The 18,319-nt window shown below is 43.7% G+C and overlaps 1 long non-coding RNA gene across 1 annotated transcript; it reads right to left on the bottom strand.

Moving 5' to 3' along the window:
* Positions 1-8,535: 8,535 nt before the first annotated feature.
* LOC120406665 lies at positions 8,536-11,471 on the bottom strand. Its single transcript, XR_005599459.1, has 3 exons — positions 11,422-11,471; positions 10,349-10,938; positions 8,536-9,661 (listed from the first exon to the last, which is right to left on the bottom strand). It is a non-coding gene; the product is annotated as an uncharacterized LOC120406665 (long non-coding RNA).
* Between the last annotated feature and the right edge of the window lie 6,848 nt (positions 11,472-18,319).

Genomic DNA, 18,319 nt, shown 5'->3' on the forward strand with positions numbered 1-18,319 from the left:
CCTGCCTTTTTTTTGGGGGGGGGGGCAATAAATTGAATCCGCCAGCTAAATACCTTTAAGACTCCATTTGTCGAAGTAAAGGTTCTGACATCCAAAGCACAGATTGAAATGGTAGAGCATGACAGTTTCATCCTTCTAACCTATTGTTTTATAATGTGTCTATATTTAATAACAGTTCTTCGGAGACTCATAAACCTTTGAGTGATTAACTGTGGTTATCCTGTGCACCACCTGTCCGTGGTACTAATTAAGAACAGGGTAGATGGTACTGTATAGATGAAAAATTCTCCTTGCTATGCAAAAAATAAATAAATTATATATACAAATAAGTCTTAGTTCATCTGAAAGCTTGGTGGTGTTCAAATCTTTGTCCCAAGGCTGATGTTTCCTGTCTGAAGTGCTTGAAGTATTAATGCATCTCAAATATAAAACTCACGGGTTCAATAGCCTGCTTAGATGTACAATCATGCGTTTCAGTCCACTTGAATTAAATGCGCCTAAGGGACTGAGTTTATTTTTTGCATCCTTTCAAGCATAGGGTTGAAATAAACAGCATGGTCCTTGCAACATAGCAGGCTTGTTGTTAATCCAGTAAGTATTCCATTAGTACCTGTCACTTTGGATTAGCAATGAGGTTTTTATGTTCATCAGGTATTTAAGTATACTGACTTTTGGATGGATTAAATCTCTCTTATTCACCTAATTCCCAAAAAGCATCCATCTAGAGAACTTTATGCCTTAGAAGTCTATTTTTCAGCAATAAGTCCAAATAAGACAGGCTTTATCATCCCAGAGAGTCACTCAGGATGAGGTAATGGGAATAATAATTGGTTTATAAGGTTTTAAGTGTTCACTTTCAGAAACCAGCTCACACACCAAAACAGGAAGCTATTTTATTTGTGGTAAATCCATGCATTGTTCAGCGATTGATTAAATGTCAGTTAACTGAATAGTAGTGTAATGTCGCATGAGTTTGATTGTAAGCTCCTGGAGACACGGGATTGTAGTTTTGTTCTGTGTTTGTACAGTACCTATCACAATGGGGTCTTGGCCCATGACTGGGTGTCCTGCATGTTACCGCAGTACACACAATAATGTATTAGACCCCTCCAAACTCATACACTATTGATCCAGATCAGTGCAGCTTACAGGAGTGTTACTGCCCTGTGTTAGAATCCTGCAGCATGACCTCAAGGGGAGAGCATGGTTTCTGTCAAATCAGTTTCATAGTTCAATTCCCAAAGATGCAGCATGCCTCTTCCCAAGGCTGACAATGTTTACTCAAGACCAACCTCTCCATGCTACCCTCGGGTTCTTATTGTAATTATCAAGATCATGAATATGTTGAATTAAGAAAAGGAACAGAGCCTAGAAGAAACATACACCCTATCTACAGTGAGTGGCTTTTCAGTATTTAACCTGCAAAATAGACTTTCCACAGAGCTGTACAAAGCAATTCTCTTGGGAAACCGCCTAACAGCAGGCCTGTAGGCTCATCCCCTCTGTTCTTATACACAACGGGTAGAACCTGGCCAGTGTCAATGAAAATTACATGCCTTCTGTCCCTCTGCAAATGCAGGAGGACAGAGCAGTTTTGCTGCCAGGATCATTCAACCCCTGACCTCTCTGCTGAGGGGAACTCTTTGCAGAAATTCGGATAGTGGACTATTAGATGTGGATAATCATAGAATCATAGAACTGGAAGGGACCTCGAAAGGTCATCTAGTCCAGTGCCCTGCACTCAAGGCAGGACTAAGTATTATCTAGACCATCCCTGACAGGTGTTTGTCCAACCTGTTCTCAAAAATCCCCAATGATGGAGATTCCACAAGCAATTTATTCCAGTGCTTAACCACCCTGACAGTTAGGAAGTTTTTCCTAATTCATAGATTCATAGATTCATAGACTCTAGGACTGGAAGGGACCTCGAGAGGTCATCGAGTCCAGTCCCCTGCCATCATGGCAGGACCAAATACTGTCTAGACCATCCCTGATAGACATTTATCTAACCTACTCTTAAATATCTCCAGAGATGGAGATTCCACAACCTCCCTAGGCAATTTATTCCAGTGTTTAACTACCCTGACAGTTAGGAACTTTTTCTTAATGTCCAACCTAAACCTCCCTTGCTGCAGTTTAAGCCCATTGCTTCTTGTTCTAAGGTGAACAAGAGGCTAAGGTGAACAAGTTTTCTCCCTCCACCCTTTTAGATACCTGAAAACTGCTATCATGTCCCATCTCAGTCTTCTCTTCTCCAAACTAAACAAACCCAATTCTTTCAGCCTTCCTTCGTAGGTCATGTTCTCAAGACCTTTAATCATTCTTGTTGCTCTTCTCTGGACCCTCTCCAATTTCTCCACATCTTTCTTGAAATGCGGTGCCCAGAACTAGACACAATACTCCAGTTGAGACCTAACCAGCGCAGAGTAGAGTGGAAGAATGACTTCTAATGTCTTGATCACAACACACCTGTTAATGCATCCCAGAATCACATTTGCTTTTTTTTGCAACAGCATCACACTGTTGACTCATATTTAGCCTGTGGTCCACTAAAACCCCTAGATCCCTTTCTGCTGTACTCCTTCCTAGACAGTCTCTTCCCTTCTGTATGTGTGAAACTGATTGTTCCTTCCTAAGTGGAGCACTTTGCATTTGTCTTTATTACACTTCATCCAGTTTACCTCAGACCATTTCTCCAATTTGTCCAGATCATTTTGAATTATGACCCTGTCCTCCAAAGCTAATGTCCAACCTAAACCTCCCTTGCTGCAATTTAAGCCCATTGCTTCTTTTCCTATCCTCAGAGGTTAAGAAGAACAATTTTTCTCCCTCCTCCTAAAAACAAACTTTTATGTACTTGAAAACTGTTCATGTTCCTTCTCAGTTTTCTCTTCTCCAGACTAAACAAACCCAATTTTTTTCAATCTTCCCTCATAATTCATGTTTTCTAGACCTTTAATCATTTTTGTTGCTCTTCTCTGGACTTTCTCCAATTTGTCCACATCTTTCCTGAAATGTGGTGCCCAGAACTGGACGCAATACTCCAGTTGAGGCCTAATCAGTGCGGAGTAGAGTGGAAGAATTACTTCTCATGTTCTGCTTACAACACTCCTGCTAATACATCCCAGAATGATGTTTGCTTTTTTTGTAACAGCATTACAGTTTTGACTGGCCAGGGAAGGAGAGGAATTATTTCAGCTCAGTGCTAATGTGGACACGAGGACAAACGGATATAAATTGTCAGTCAGGAAATTTAGGCTTGAAATTAGACGAAGGTTTCTAACCATCAGAGGAGTACAATTCTGGAACAGCCTACCGAAGGAAACAGTGGGGGCGAAGAACCTTCATGACTTTAAGATTAAGCTAGATAAGTTTATGGAGGAGATGGTATGATAGGATAACGGGCTTAGTCAATAGGTCAATTAAGTGCCACACTGGTAATTAGTACAATGGGTCAATGATAGGATATTGTTAGCCTTTTTCCAGAGGGTATGGCTGGAGAGTCTTGCCCGCATGCTCGGGGTTCAGCTGACCACCATATTTGGGGTCGGGAAGGAATTTTCCTCCAGGGTAGATTGGCAGTGGCCCTGGAGGTTTTTCACCTTCCTCCGAAGCATGGGGCAGGGGTCGCTTGCTTAAGGAGTGGGCGGATCGGCTTATGTGGCCTGCATCTTGCAGGAGGTCAGACTAGATGATCATAATGGTCCCTTCTGATCTTGAATTCTATGATTCTATGACTTATATTTAGCTTGTGGTCCACTTTGACCCCCAGATTCCTTTCCGCAGTACTCCTTCCTAGGCAGTCATTGCCCATTTTGTATGTGTGCAACTGATTGTTCTGTCCTAAGTGGAGTACATTGCATACGTCCTTATTGAATTTCATTCTATTTACTTCAGACCATTTCTCCAGTTTGTCCAGATCATTTTGAATTTTAATCCTGTCCTCCAAAGCACTTGCAACCCCTCCCAGCTTGGTATTGTCCATAAACTTTATAAGTGTACTCTCTATGCCATTATCTAAATCATTGATGAAAATATTGAACAGAACCGGACCCAGAACTGATCCCTGCGGGACCCCACGCATTACACCCTTCCAGCATGACTGTGAACCACTGATAACTACTCTCTGGGAACAATTTTCCAACCAGTTATCTACCCACCTTATAGTAGCTCCATCTAGGTTGTATTTCCCTATTTTGTATATGAGAAGGTCATATGAGATAGTATCAAAAGCCTTACAAAAGTCAAAATATACCACATCTACTGCTTCCCTGCTATCCACAAGGCTTGTTACCCTGTCAAAGAAAGCTATCAGGTTGGTTTGACACAATTTGTTCTTGACAAATCCATGCTGACTGTTACTTATCACCTTATTATCTTCTAGGTGTTTGCAAATTGATTGCTTAATTATTTGCTCCATTATCTTTCCTGGTACAGAAGTTAAGGTGACTGGTCTGTAATTCCCCGGGTTGTCCTTTATTTCCCTTTTTATAGATGGGCACTATATTTGCCCTTTTTCAAGGCAATGCTCCACTCTTAACCAGACTGAGACCACCAAGTTTATTTTGTATAGTCTGTCAGTAGGTATGAGGTTCTTTCCTGATCATGAAACTGCTACAGGAGGCAAGGTTGTGGGAAATAGATCTGTATTAATAGGGCCCTACTATTCACCGTCCATTTTGGTCAATTTCACAGTCATGGGATTTTAAAATTAGTCAATTTCACAGTTGCAGATGTTTATATCTGAAATTTCATGGCATTGTAACCATGGGGTTCCTGACCCCAAACGGGGTTGTGTGTGGGGAGGGTTGCATGACTATTGTAGGAGGGTTATTGGATTGTCACCCTTATGTCTGCGCTGCTGCTGTGGGAGGGGTGCCACCGGCAGAAGCACAGACGTGAGGGTCGTAGAGTATGGGAGTGGGGGTTACTAAACAACTGGGCTTTCCCAGCAGCCTCCTGCCCCTGTCAGGGGCTGACAGTTGGAACCGCAGCCTCCTACCCAGGTTTGGAGCTGTCCCACCCAGCAGCCATGGAGCTTCCTGCAGCTGGGGGAGATTCCCCAATGTGGATCTGACCCAACTCGGGGAGTGGCCCCTGCAGGGGAACCGGAAGTCCAGTCCCTCTCCAGCCTGGGCCAGGACTAGCAGTGGGAACCTGGTCCACGGTAGGAGTCCCTGGCTGGGGTACCCCCACCTTGCCCCTCCCCTACAATAGCCAGTTTTCATGGAGGAAATCAGATTTCACTGTCCGTGATACATTTTTCACGGCCATGAATTTGGTAGGGCCCTACGTCTTAATGATATCAAGTGGTCCCTATTGTATGCTGGTGCTCTGAAGTTTGAGAGCAGCATGGCCCCTGCATGTGCTCCTGAGCCCCTTGGTGCAACAAAAGGAGGTCCTTTCTGAAGCCTGGGGGTCCACTGATCATGCTACAATAGTCTTCTGAGCAAATAGAGGAACACCTCATACTAATGCTAAACATTGGGGGTGGCATTTTCAAAAGCACTCAGGATTGGCCTAACCTCTACATTGACCCCTGGGATGACTTCAGTGGGAGCAGAGTGAGACCAGAGCTAAGCCCTTTTCTAACTCTCATCTTCGAGCCCCATGCACTTGAAGGAAAAATGTGGTGAAATGTTCTGCAATTTCATCTCACCCTTTTCCATGCCTTGAGAGCTTGTGTTTTCTCAATAAATAAATACATAAAAAATTGAGGGCTTATATGTGAAAACATGGGAGATTTCACTCTTTTGGAAGCTGGAACAATTTTGCTCCCAAATGGTCCTACAAACACTCCTAGTTTGGAGTGGTATTTTAAGGAAAATGAGAATTTGCTTTGAAATGCAAAGAAAACAAGTTTGAGTGCGTGTCAGAGATTACAGATGCCATCTGGTCCTAGTGACTTATTATTGTTTAGTTTATCAATTTGTTCCAAAACCTCCTCTAAAGACACCTCAATCTGGGACAGTTCCTCAGATTTGTCACCTAAATAGAATGGCTGATGTTTGGGAATCTCCCTCATATCTTCAGCTATGAAGACTGACGCAAAGAATTAATTTAGGTGAAATTAGAATTGCTCGTTTATGAGCATAAATTAGATTTAGTTGGTATTAATGAAACCTGGTGGAATGACTTGCACAACTGGAATGTTAAAATCAATGGTTATAACCTAATTAGGAAGGATCAAGTGGGACAAAATGGAGTGGGAGTGGCACTCTATGTCAAAAATGGCATTGTCTGTTTCCAAGTGACGGATAACTTGGAAGAAAATGTTCTTGAGTGCTTATGGACCAGTCTCTTTACAGACACAGCACAAAAAGAAGTATGAGTTGGTGGTGCTACAGGCTATCAAATCACATTTGGGAATAGGATGACCAGCTCCTGATACACCTATCTACAAAATGTAGGGGAAAAAAAACCTGTGTGATCACGTGAGACTTCACTTTCAGTGATAAATGCTGGAGGTCTCATGCTCCCAGTTCATCATTGGAATATCTAAATATTATAGATTACAATTTTCTAACTCAAAAAGGGTTGCAGCCAAACACAGGGAATTCTGTAGTAGACCTCATTTTGACAGGAAAAAAGAACTGATCACAGAACTTAAAAATTATTGGTAGCTTAGGTGCAAGTGATCATGACTTAATAACATTTATACTGTGCAAACAGAAAAATTCAGGCACTTGGTGCTTAAAAGAGCAAATTTCACAAAGCCTAAAGCAATTATAAGCCCAATCCATTGGAAGGAAGACTTCAATCAGAAATGTGTGAATGATAATTGGGAAGTGTTTAAGAGCACTTTACTAGATGTGCCAAAACCCAGAATCAAAGGAGGCTATATTGATTAAAAAGCTGATCAGGTTTAGAGGGGAAGGGAGGGTAGCTATAAATACTAAATAATAATAATAATAACAATAAATAATTAGTAGTAAATAATAAATAAAATAATATGTGACAAATGGAAGGAAGGGGAAGTTGATAGTAATGAATGTAAAGCAGAAGCTGCAAATTGTAGAATATTGATAAGGGAAGAAAAGGGACATAAAGAGAAATATATGGCCAGCAGACTTGAGGACAATAAGATGATGTAGTTTATCGTACATTAGGAAAATAATCCTTAACAATGGTATTGGTCCATTACTAAAAAGAAATGGTAGAATTATCAATCATCATGCAGAAAAGGAAGAAATATTCAATAACTATTTCTATTCTGTATTGGGGAAAAAACAGATAATGTAGTCTCACCACATGATGATGATGATAATAATACTCTTTCCATGCCACTAATATTTCAGGAAGATGTTAAATAGCAGTTACAAGTGAGATATTTTTAAATCAGCAGGTCTGGATAACTTGCATATAAGAGTTTTAAAAGAGCTGGTTGAGGCGCTTACTGGACTACTAATGTTGATTTTCAATAAATCTTGAAACACTGGGCAAGTTCCATGAAACTGGAAGAAAGCTAATGTTGTGCCATTATTTAAAAAGGGTAATCAAGATGACCTGGGTAATTATAGGTGTGTCAGTCTGACATTGATTCTGGGAAAGATAATGGAGTGGCTGATATGGGACTTGATTGATAAAGAATTAAAGAAGGATAATATATATAGTGCCAGTCAACATGAGTTTATGGAAAACAGATCACGTCTAACCTGATTCATTTTTTATGAGATTACAAGTTTTGTTGATAAATGAATAGCGTTTTGACTTCTGTGAGGCATTTTACTTGGCACCTCTACCCTCTCCTCCAGCTGTGTTTTGATCAGACTCTGATTCAGTAAGCACACTCTGAAAATGCCTACCAGATCAGGCCCCACAGGCAAGAGAGGTGGGGAAAAGCCTATCTCCATCTGGTCTGAGGATCACACTGGGTTTTAGGTGTCCATACACTCTGAAATGAGGCATTGTGCATATGCCCAGTTGCAGAAATGGAAGTCCCTAGGGAACATTCACAGCAAATATTTAGGTGCTGCGTGATTTTCAATTCCTACAGCATTAGGTGGCAGCTGAGTGGGTGTTTTGTGAATTGAAGTGGCACCAGAATGTAGGACTTAAGTGCCTAAAGTGGAGTTTCTGGCACCTAAGTCTTTTGTGATTGTGGGCTGTGAGTCTCATCTCACTGAATCTCCTGCAGCAATCAGCTGAATAACCTGGACCTCAGCCAGTTAGTCTTCCCTGAGTGGGGATTTTCTGATTCTGCTTTCCCATTAACCCGCTAAAAGGGTGTTAATCTATGTGATCCCTTACTCAGTCCCAAAACAGCTTGGCAAAGGGTTGTCTCCTGGTGTTTATTTATATTACTATGGTTGTTGGTTGTTTCAGAGCTTAGGGAGAATTCCACTGAGGAAAACCGTTTTACTGGAATCCCAGAAGCAGTGAGATATTTGAGTGTTAAAGGATTCCACTACAAATGCAGAAGGGACTACCCTGCCAGCTGTTTTAATACAATTACAAGACTGACGAGTGTGAGATGGTGATGATGAATCTGAATAGGGGAATTTGCGAGGAACTTGTTGTATGTCCATTATTTTATTAGATCTCTCTTCCTGCCGTACCGCTGGAGTTATTCCGTGTGTTGTTACTACCAGCACTGCATTTCTCAATGCTAGCAGAGCAGGCTGGTTTAGATTTGTGAACTTTGGAAAGGAAGAGTCGAAGGGAGGAGAGAATGAATTTATAACTGGGGATGATGGTGCCAGACATCCTATTGAAATCACTGTCACCAAAAGAAAACGACGCCATGGCAACGATTAGTGCTGCGCGTGGGCAGTACTTAATTGTCAGTCCTGGATAGTCCTTTTCTTGGGACCTCAGCTGAAAAGCCTTCGTGCTGGTTTAAAATGGAGGGGAGATGCCACTTGTCCAGACACAGGCATGAAACATCTCTCATGTCATTTCAAGTCAGCAGGCTGTGTGTTTCAGCAGAAATGGGTGGAAGATAAAACACAGCTGAGCAGAACTCCGGTGCATTCGGTTCATTGTGGCTTATGGCCTGGTCTCTACAGGGCTGTCCCTAGGGCCCCAGGCCCTGTAGTAATTGGGTGAGATCCTCACCCCTGCACTGGCCTATTTATGCTGGAGGGAAGGGGCCATCAGATCCCCATATCCAGACATGGGAAATTGCCCCCAATGCAGGCACTGAGGAAGACAGCCCTGCTTTCACAAGCCCTGCACTTGGGAGTGTGCTGGAGGCAAGAGGGTTGGTACATAGGCTTGGCAACAGCACGTGGTGCTGCAGAGCTTCTGGGCAGCATAGAAGCCCATAGGGCAGTAGACTAGTCAGGGTCCCAGGGCTATCTTCATTATCTAGAGTGGCCCAGGACTGGGAGGCAACAAAAGCAACCTTTGTTGGCCCCTCCCTCCCCCTGAGCTGTGAGTTCTGCGCTGTCCTGAGCAGCACCGAGTCTCGCCCGTTGACTTTCAAGGAGACTTCGGCTCTGAAGTGCCTGCGTCACTTTGAAAACAGGAGTTACGCTCCTGAGGGACTTTAGCGCATTTGAAAATGGTGTTCGTTGTTTGCATTACAAGTTTCAGTCCCCCTGGGGAGGCGTGGTGGGAAAAATATAGCAAAAAGATCGCCCCAGCACCAAAGAGTCTAAATCGATTCTTGACGGATTGACACTCCCCTGCTGGAGACATTAAACATCAGCAGAAAGACCTGTTTTAAATAATGGAAGAATGTTAGAGAAAGAAAAAAGATCTTGCTATTTAAAGGATAGTTCTATCAGAAGTCTATTATTTTTTATTACATTTATCAATTTTTAAAAACTGATGTATGCTCTTTTATTGTTATTTATATTACTGAAGCACCTAGGGCAGAGGCAGGCAAACTTTTTGGCCTGAGGGTCGCATCCAGTTTCCAAAATTGTATGGAGAGCTGGTTAGGGGAGGCAGTGCCTCCCCAAACAGCCAGGCATGGCCCGGCCCTGCCCCTTATCTGACCCCTCCTGCTTCTTGCACCCTGATGACCCTTCCTGGACTCCTGCCCCATCCAACTCCCCCTGCTCCCTGTCCCCTGACAGGCCCCGGACCCCTCACTGCCCCATCCAACCCCCCTCCTTCCTGGCTGCTCCCCTGGGACTCCTGCCCCATCCAACCACCTTCTTCCTGTCCCCTTTTTGCCTCCCACCCTTTGTCCAACTCCTTGAGTTAGGTTGTAAGATTTTTGGGCCAGGGGCTGTCTCTCATTATGTATTTGTATGGTGCCCAGTATAATGAGTTCCTGATTCAGACTGGGGTCTCTAAGGTACTCCTGTAGTCAAAATAATTTAAAAAATCAGGTTGACATGGTCCCTTTAAAGCTGGGCTGTGTTGTCGTACTTGTCTCAAAATGTTCCAAACCCACCTTTTTGTATAGTTATAAAAAAATCTCCAGTGTCTCTGCATCAATATGTAACAATAGCTAAGAAAACCTTGCTTCCGTGATGACTGATCTTTCCTAGCAGTGAAAAGCAATCAATTTATTATCAAAGTTACAAACAGAATGGCTGCAAGAATCACACTGGGGGAATTGACTGTACTAATAATGTTTCATTTTTTTAGCTCGATTTTTCAAAATATAGAAAATGAGGATATTAGTTTATAAAACCTGCACACGGTGAAAATCAGCAGCTTTGGCTTAAACCCACTGCTATGCTCAGATAAATGTGAATAAAAAATATACTTGGTGGTAATCTATCCCAGGACTGGCAGGATCAGTCCTATCCATCCCCTACATCTTCCTTCTATCCTCCCAGCCCTCCTCTTCTCTTTATTGTGGTCCATGATTGGTTGGCCGTTGGCATTGTGAAATTGTGATTTATGATTGATTGATGGGGATGGTGATTTCATGGTTGGTTGGCTGGTGGGATTGTGACACTGTGGTTTCTGATTGGGATTGTTACATCAGACTTAATTCAGACAATCATCATGCAGCTCATCTGATCGAATCTCTGTCTGGGGGAACAAAGCAAGAGACAACTCACCAGCCAGTCACCCTCTCCAGAGGATCAAAAGGAGAGTCAATTCATGGCCCAGTCCCCCTCCTTGTGTAACTTGTGTCTCTATTCTCATTTGTCTGGAAAAATCATAATCCACAACAAAAGTTCCTGGCCTGGCATGATAATAGGAACATCTCTCCCAGTGGTAGTTAAAGATATTTAGTCAGGAAGAGACACAAATCCAGCTGCCTTCTCCAATGTGGAATCAACAAAAATAATGTTTTCAACCCAACCATATTTGGAGACCACATCACTCGGACAGGGCTTGGTCGTTGACCATAGAATGCCAAGCAGAGACAAAGAACCGAGGCCCTGATCCACACCCCATTGAAGCCAATGGAAAAGACTACCAATCCTAGAAAAACTCAGAGACGTGGAGAAGGAACTCAATAGGATATAGCAGCTCAGCACGGACTTTTCCCAGCTGGGGACTAGTTACCTAATGAATGCATGTACGCAGAGGGCCTAAACAATCATGCTTGTATGATATGATGATACAACGATGATAGGCTCAGTTACCTCTGATGTCACCTCTGATGTCACAGTGAAGCCTGCCAGCAGTGAGCTGTTTACATGGCAGCAGGTGGTGATCAAGGGAAGGAGAGGAGAAGAGAGACAGGAAGGGGAAGAATTCAGTGCAAGATGTAGATGCTCTTCACCTCTGAAAATCAGGCCACTTATTTAGGCACCAGAGGCCTGGTCTACACTATGAGTTTATTTCGAATTTAGCAGCGTTAAACCGAATTAACGCTGCACCCATCCGCACCACAAAGCCCTTTATTTCGATATAAAGGGCTCTTAATATTGATATCTGTACTCCTCCCCGATGAGGGGATTAGCGCTGAAATCGGTATTGCCATTTCAGATTAGGATTAGTGTGGCCACAATTCGACGGTATTGGCCTCCGGGAGCTATCCCACAGTGCACCATTGTCACCGCTCTGGACAGCAATCTGAACTCGGATGCACTGACTAGGTAGACAGGAAAAGCCCCGCAAACTTTTGAATTTCACTTCCTGTTTGCCCAGCGTGGAGCGCTGATCAGCACAGGTGACCATGCAGAGCTCATCAGCACAGGTGACCATGCAGTCTCCTGAGAATCGAAAAAGAGCTCCAGCATGGACTGTACAGGAGGTACTGGATCTGATCGCTATATGGGGAGAGGATTCTGTGCTAGCAGAACTACGTTCCAAAAGACGAAATGCCAAAACATTTGAAAATATCTCAAAGGGCATGATGGAGAGAGGCCACAATAGGGACTCACTACAGTGCCGCGTGAAAGTTAAGGAGCTCAGACAAGTCTACCAGAAAACCAAGGAAGCAAATGGAAGGTCCGGGGCAGAGCCGCAGACATGCCGCTTGTACGCTGAGCTGCATGCAATTCTAGGGGGGGCTGCCACCACTATCTCACCCCTGACCGTGGATTCCGAGGCGGGGGTAATCTCAGCCATGCCTGAGGATTCTGCAGACGGGGAAGATGAGGAGGAGGAGGACGACGAGCTTGCGGAGAGCACACAGCACTCCAGTCTCCCCAACAGCCAGGATCTTTTTCTCAGCCTGATGGAATTACCCTCCCAGCCCTCCCAAGCCACTATCCCAGACCATGAAGCCATGGAAGGGACCTCTGGTGAGTGTACCTTTGTAAATATAAAACATGGTTTAAAAGCAAGCTTTTTTAAAATGATTAATTTGCCCTGAGGACTTGGGATGCATTCGCGGCCAGGACAGCTACTGGAAAAGTCTGTTAACGTGTCTGGGGATGGAGCGGAAATCCTCCAGGGACATTTCCATGAAGCTCTCCTGGAGGCACTCCAAAAGTCTTTGCAGAAGGTTTCTGGGCAGTGCAGCCTTATTCCATCCTCCATGGTAGGACACTTGACCACACCATGCTAGTAGCAAGTAATCTGGTATCATTGCACGACAAAGCCTGGCAGCGTATGGTCCCGGTGTTTGCTGGCATTCAATCAACATCCGTTCTTTATCTCGCTGTATTATCCTCAGGAGAGTGATATCGTTCATTGTAACCTGGTTGAAATATGGGAATTTAATTAAGGGGACAGAGATGGCCGTTTCTTCTGGGCAGTTTGCCCGTGGCTGAAAAGAAATCCTTCCCTGCAGTTAGCCAAGCGGAGTGGGGTGTAGGGGGAGGTGGATTGGCGCTGAGCTTTTTCGCGTTTGGCTAGCAGGGATCTTCCCTGATACCAGCCACGTGGTGGGGGATGGCTAGCAGGGATCTTCCCTGATACCAGCCACGCGGTGGGGGAAGGAGTAAAGTGATCATCCCAGAGAATTGGATGTGGGAGGGGTTAGTTTAGTTTCTGCTGCTGCACGTTAACAGGAAAGCCGCAGCACTCAACGGGCTTTGCTTGGTATGTGGGAAAGGAGGGAGCTGGTTTTATGAAGGCTGCAGAAGCCAAAAGACAATGGCTTACCATGGCCGCATGCAAGCCGAATTCTGTTGCCCGGACCTGCGTCTGTGATCTCTAACACCAAAGCCAAAGGCACTCAATATTAAGATGCAAAATGCAACCTTGTACTGAAATCACATGTGCTATGTAATGTGAATAGCGTTGTTCACCGTGAAAGAGTATAAGCATTGTTCTGTACAATGTATCTTTTAAAATACTTCTCTCTCTTTTTTTCCCTCCCTCCCACAGCTGCAAATTTTTCAAGCCTCCCTCCTCTGTCCTGAAGGCTATCTCAGATAAGGCGGTGGAAAAAAAGGACGTGAGACTAAATGTTCTCGGAAATCATAAAATCGACCGCAATGAAAGAGCACATCTGAATGAGCAGAAGGACACGGTATCAAAGTACAGGAAAGATGCCAGTGACCGTGAGGACAGGAGAGACTCTTGAGATGAGAGGTGGTGGCAGAAAGATCAACGGTGGAGGGATGCAACGCTGGGGCTGCTGCGTGATCAAACTGACATGTTCTGGCATCTAGTGAAGCTTCAGGAACGGCAGCAGGATCACAGAGTGCCGCTACAGCCCCTGTATAACTGCCCTCCCCAAGTTCCATAGCCTCCTCACCCAGACGTGTAAGAAGGCGGGGGGCAGGGGCGGAGGCTCCGTGCACCCACCCACTCCACCCCTGTGGAAAGCCCAAGCAAAAGCTGTCATTATATTGACCTTCTGAAGTGGCCTTTTTCCTTACCTCCTATCCTCCTCCCAAGCCCCACCAGGGCTACCTTGTCAGTTCTCTCCCTCTTTTTAAAATCAGTTAATAAAGAATACATGATTTTTAAACGATAGTGACTTTATTTCCTTAGAAAGCAAGCTGTGATCGAAGGGGAGGGTGGGTTGCTTACAGGGAATAAGTCAATCAAGGGGGCGGGTTTTCATCAAGGTGAAACAAACAGAACATTCACACTGTAGCCTGGCCAGTCATGAAACTGGTTTTCAAAGCTTCTCTGATGCGCACCACTTCCTGGTGTGCTCTTCTAATCGCCCTGGTGTCTGGCTGCGCATAATCAGAGGCCAGGTGATTTGCCTCAGCCTCCCACCCCGCCATAAACGTCTCCCGCTTACTCTCACAGAAATTATGGAGGACACAGCAAGCAGCAATAACAATGGGGACATTGGTTTGGCTGAGGTCTGAGCGAGTCAGTAATGTGCGCCAGCCTCCCTTTAAACGGCCAAATGCACATTCTACCACCATTCTGCACTTGCTCAGCCTGTAGTTGAACAGCTCCTGACTACTGTCCAGGCTGCCTGTGTATGGCTTCATGAGCCATGGCATCAAGGGGTAGGCTGGATTCCCCAGGATAACTACAGGCATTTCAGCATCCCCAACTGTTATTTTCTGATCTGGAAAATAAATCCTTTGCTGCAGCCGTTTAAACAGAGTAGTGTTCCTGAAGACGCAAGTGTCATGAAACCTTCCCGGCCATCCCACATTGATGTTGGTGAAACATCCCTTGTGATCCACAAGTGCTTGCAGCACCATTGAAAAGTACCCCTTGCGGTTTATGTAGTGGGTGCCCTGGTGCTCTGGTGCCAAGATAGGGATATGGGTTCCATCTATTGCCCCACCACAGTTAGGGAATCCCATTGCAGCAAAGCCGTCCACTATGACCTACACATTTCCCAGAGTCACTACCTTTCATAGCAGCAGCTTAATGATTGCTTTGGCTACTTGCATCACAGCAGCCCCCACAGTAGATTTGCCCACTCCAAATTGTTTCACGACTGACCGGTAGCTGTCTGGAGTTGCAAGCTTCCACAGGGCTATTGCCACTCGCTTCTCAACTGTGAGGGCTGCTCTCATCTTGGTATTCTGGCGTTTCAGGGCAGGGGAAAGCAAGTCACAAAGTTCCATGAAAGTGGCCTTACACACGTGAAAGTTTTGCAGCCCACACCTGCAACACTATGCGGTCCCACCTGTCTGTGCTTGTTTCCCAGGCCCAAAATCGGCATTCAATGGCTAGAACCTGCCCCATTACCAGCATGATCTCCAACGCGCTGGGGCCCGTGGTTTGAGAGAATTCTGTGTCCATGTCTTCATCACTCTCATTGCCGTGCTGCCATAGCCGCCTCCTCCTCGCCTGGTTTTGCAAGTCCTGGTTCAACATAAACTGCACAAGAATGCGTGAGGTGTTTACAATGTTCATGATTGCTGTCTTGAGCTCAGCAGGGTCCATGCTTGCTGTGGAATGGCGTCTGCACAGTTCACCCAGGAAAAAAGGTGCGAAATGGTTGTCTGCCGTTACTTTCACGGAGGGAGGTGTGAGGCTGTACCCAGAACCACCTGCGACAATGTTTTTTGCCCCATCAGGCATTGGGCTCTCAACCCAGAATTCCAATGGGCGGGAGAGAAGTGGGAACTATGGGATAGCCATGGGATAGCTACCCACAGCGCAACGCTCCAGAAATCGATGCTAGCCTCCGTATATGGACGCACACCGCCGAATTAATGTGCTTAGTGTGGCCGTGTGCACTCAACTTTATACAATCTGTTTCCAAATACCAGTTTCTGTAAAATCAGAATAATCCCGTAGTGTAGACATATCCTAAGTATGGGGTTAGCTGCCTAGCTATAGACACCTGCTGCGGAAAATCGTAGCCCAGGCTTATTATTTGTGCTTGATCACCTCCCTAAAAATTCTTCAGTCTTCAATAGCTAGGTGGATCAGTTAGTGTATACAGATGGCACACGAGGCAAAGAGCTTGCTTCTTCTTTCTGCACTCAAGCCACACACCCTAAGAGACTACAATAATAATAATAATAATAATAATAATAAATAATTAATAAATAATAACATAGCTCTTCTATCACACTTTTCATCAGTAGATTTCAAAGCACAGGAGGTCAGCAACATTATCTCCATTTTTTCAGATGGAAAAACGGAGTCACACAGCAATGAAGTGGCTTTCCAAGCAAAGTAGTGGTCTATTTGGTGGGGAGAGAATCACCCTTATAAGAAGAAACCTTCAGGTGCCTGCAGAGATAATGTGCAAACCTCATCTAATGCTGTTTTCGGGAGGGAGACATTATATAAGGTAGCAGTCCAGGTCACCAGCCTATATGTATAGATATTTTGACTCCAGTTATGTATTAGGCTAAATTATATTCCCCCTCTATTAGCAATGAATAGGTAGGATCATTATGTAAGATCTGTGCATCTTGCTATGCTGAACAATTAGAAAAAAGAATTGTAAACTCTTTTTGATGATGACTATTGTCTATTTTGTGTTTGTGCAGCACCCAGCAAAGTGGGCTGATCCAGATTGGGGCCTCTGGGGGCTACTGTAATGAAAATCATAATGAATGAAAAATACATAATAAGTTATAGTAATGCAAGCCTGGATGAAAACATTCCTTTCTTTGAGAAGTAAGGATCATAGATCTAATAATGCCAGCTAAGCGAAGAGATCCCATTTTGATATCAAGGAGAACAACTAGTTAAAATTTTCTGACCAAATTTTTTTCCCAACAAAATATGGGGTTTCTATGAAAACTGTCGATTTTAAGGAAATTTTCTGATTTTTCTGTCAGAAAATTCAGAACACAACGTTTTGAATTGACATTTCCAAATATCAAACATGATCTTTTTGAAATGCCAATCATAGGTTCAACATCGCTAAGCAAAAATGTAATTTCAAATCAGCGTTTCAAGACAATGCGTTTTGTTTTGAGCGAAAAGCTTAATGGTTTTTGTTTTGACATTCCCAAATTGAAATTTGTCAGAAACTTTTGGTCTGCCAATTTTATTGACATTGCAACTTTTGGTCCCATTTGGGAATAATAACAAATGACAAAATATTGAAATTTTCCACAGGATGGAAAGTCTGTTTTCTGATCAGCTCTCATTCTCATGCTCTTCAGTGACCAGCTTCCTAGTTAAAATTATTAATTTTTTACTTATAGACTAATCTATTTTATTATAAGAACACACTTTTCATTATGACTGTGGAAGTCTTGACTGCTAGGAGATTTAGAGGGAGGGACATATTTCTGAATCAGTGATTGACGAGTCTGAGCTCCACCCCCAAAGTCACCAAAATTCCATGGTAGGACAGTGGATCTTACTTCTTGAGGAAAGGTAATGTTTTAGGTAGGCACTAACAAATGTTCCCGTTATCACTGAAAAGCCACTGCCTGACACTTCTTATAGATTAAGTTAATCTGTTTTTGTTTCAAGTGACTGTAAGTAGCACCTTAATGCTGTGCAGAAAATGAAAATGATGAGATGATAGCTGAGGAGTTGTTTTGTGGTGACAAATTGGAAGGGAAACTCTAGGAAAGACAAGTACAGAACAAAACCAGAACACACCCACGTAAGTAAGGGCCAATGTAGGAAAATAAACCTTTACACTTAGAGTTGTCAACGTTGTAACTTTGATGGGGTACAAAGAAACTCACATCCAATCTCTCGGTGACTAGAGCCTTAGGACTGGCATTATTTTGACACTGAACTAAGGGCTGTGAATACGTATGGACATTATTGGTCTTTGTAATATTTGCTTATATCTCACTTGGACACAAATTTCTGTGAATTTACATCCTGATGGACTTTCCAAATGCAGATATGTTCTTGCGAGCACAAACAGGTAGCACTGAAAATTCAAGTTGAATGTGTAGGTAGCCAAACAAATGTGGGATGAGCAAGGTTGGTAGAGAGAATTATCTTTTAATTTCTCATTCCATGTTTGACTATTTTACATATCTCCCAGAATGCTCAAACATGGGTGACCAATCAGAGCCGGGAAAGGCTCAGCGCTGGCTTGAAGCATCACCATTCAAAAGGAGCAGAGATAGGCCCACGCTGAGCACATTTGAAATTCCCATTCTTTAATAGTGTCTCTTATCTAAATATAGAGTTAATGGCACTTATATTG

The sequence above is a fragment of the Mauremys reevesii genome, linkage group 5 (genome assembly GCF_016161935.1).
Source record: "Mauremys reevesii isolate NIE-2019 linkage group 5, ASM1616193v1, whole genome shotgun sequence".
NCBI lineage: Eukaryota > Metazoa > Chordata > Testudines > Geoemydidae > Mauremys > Mauremys reevesii.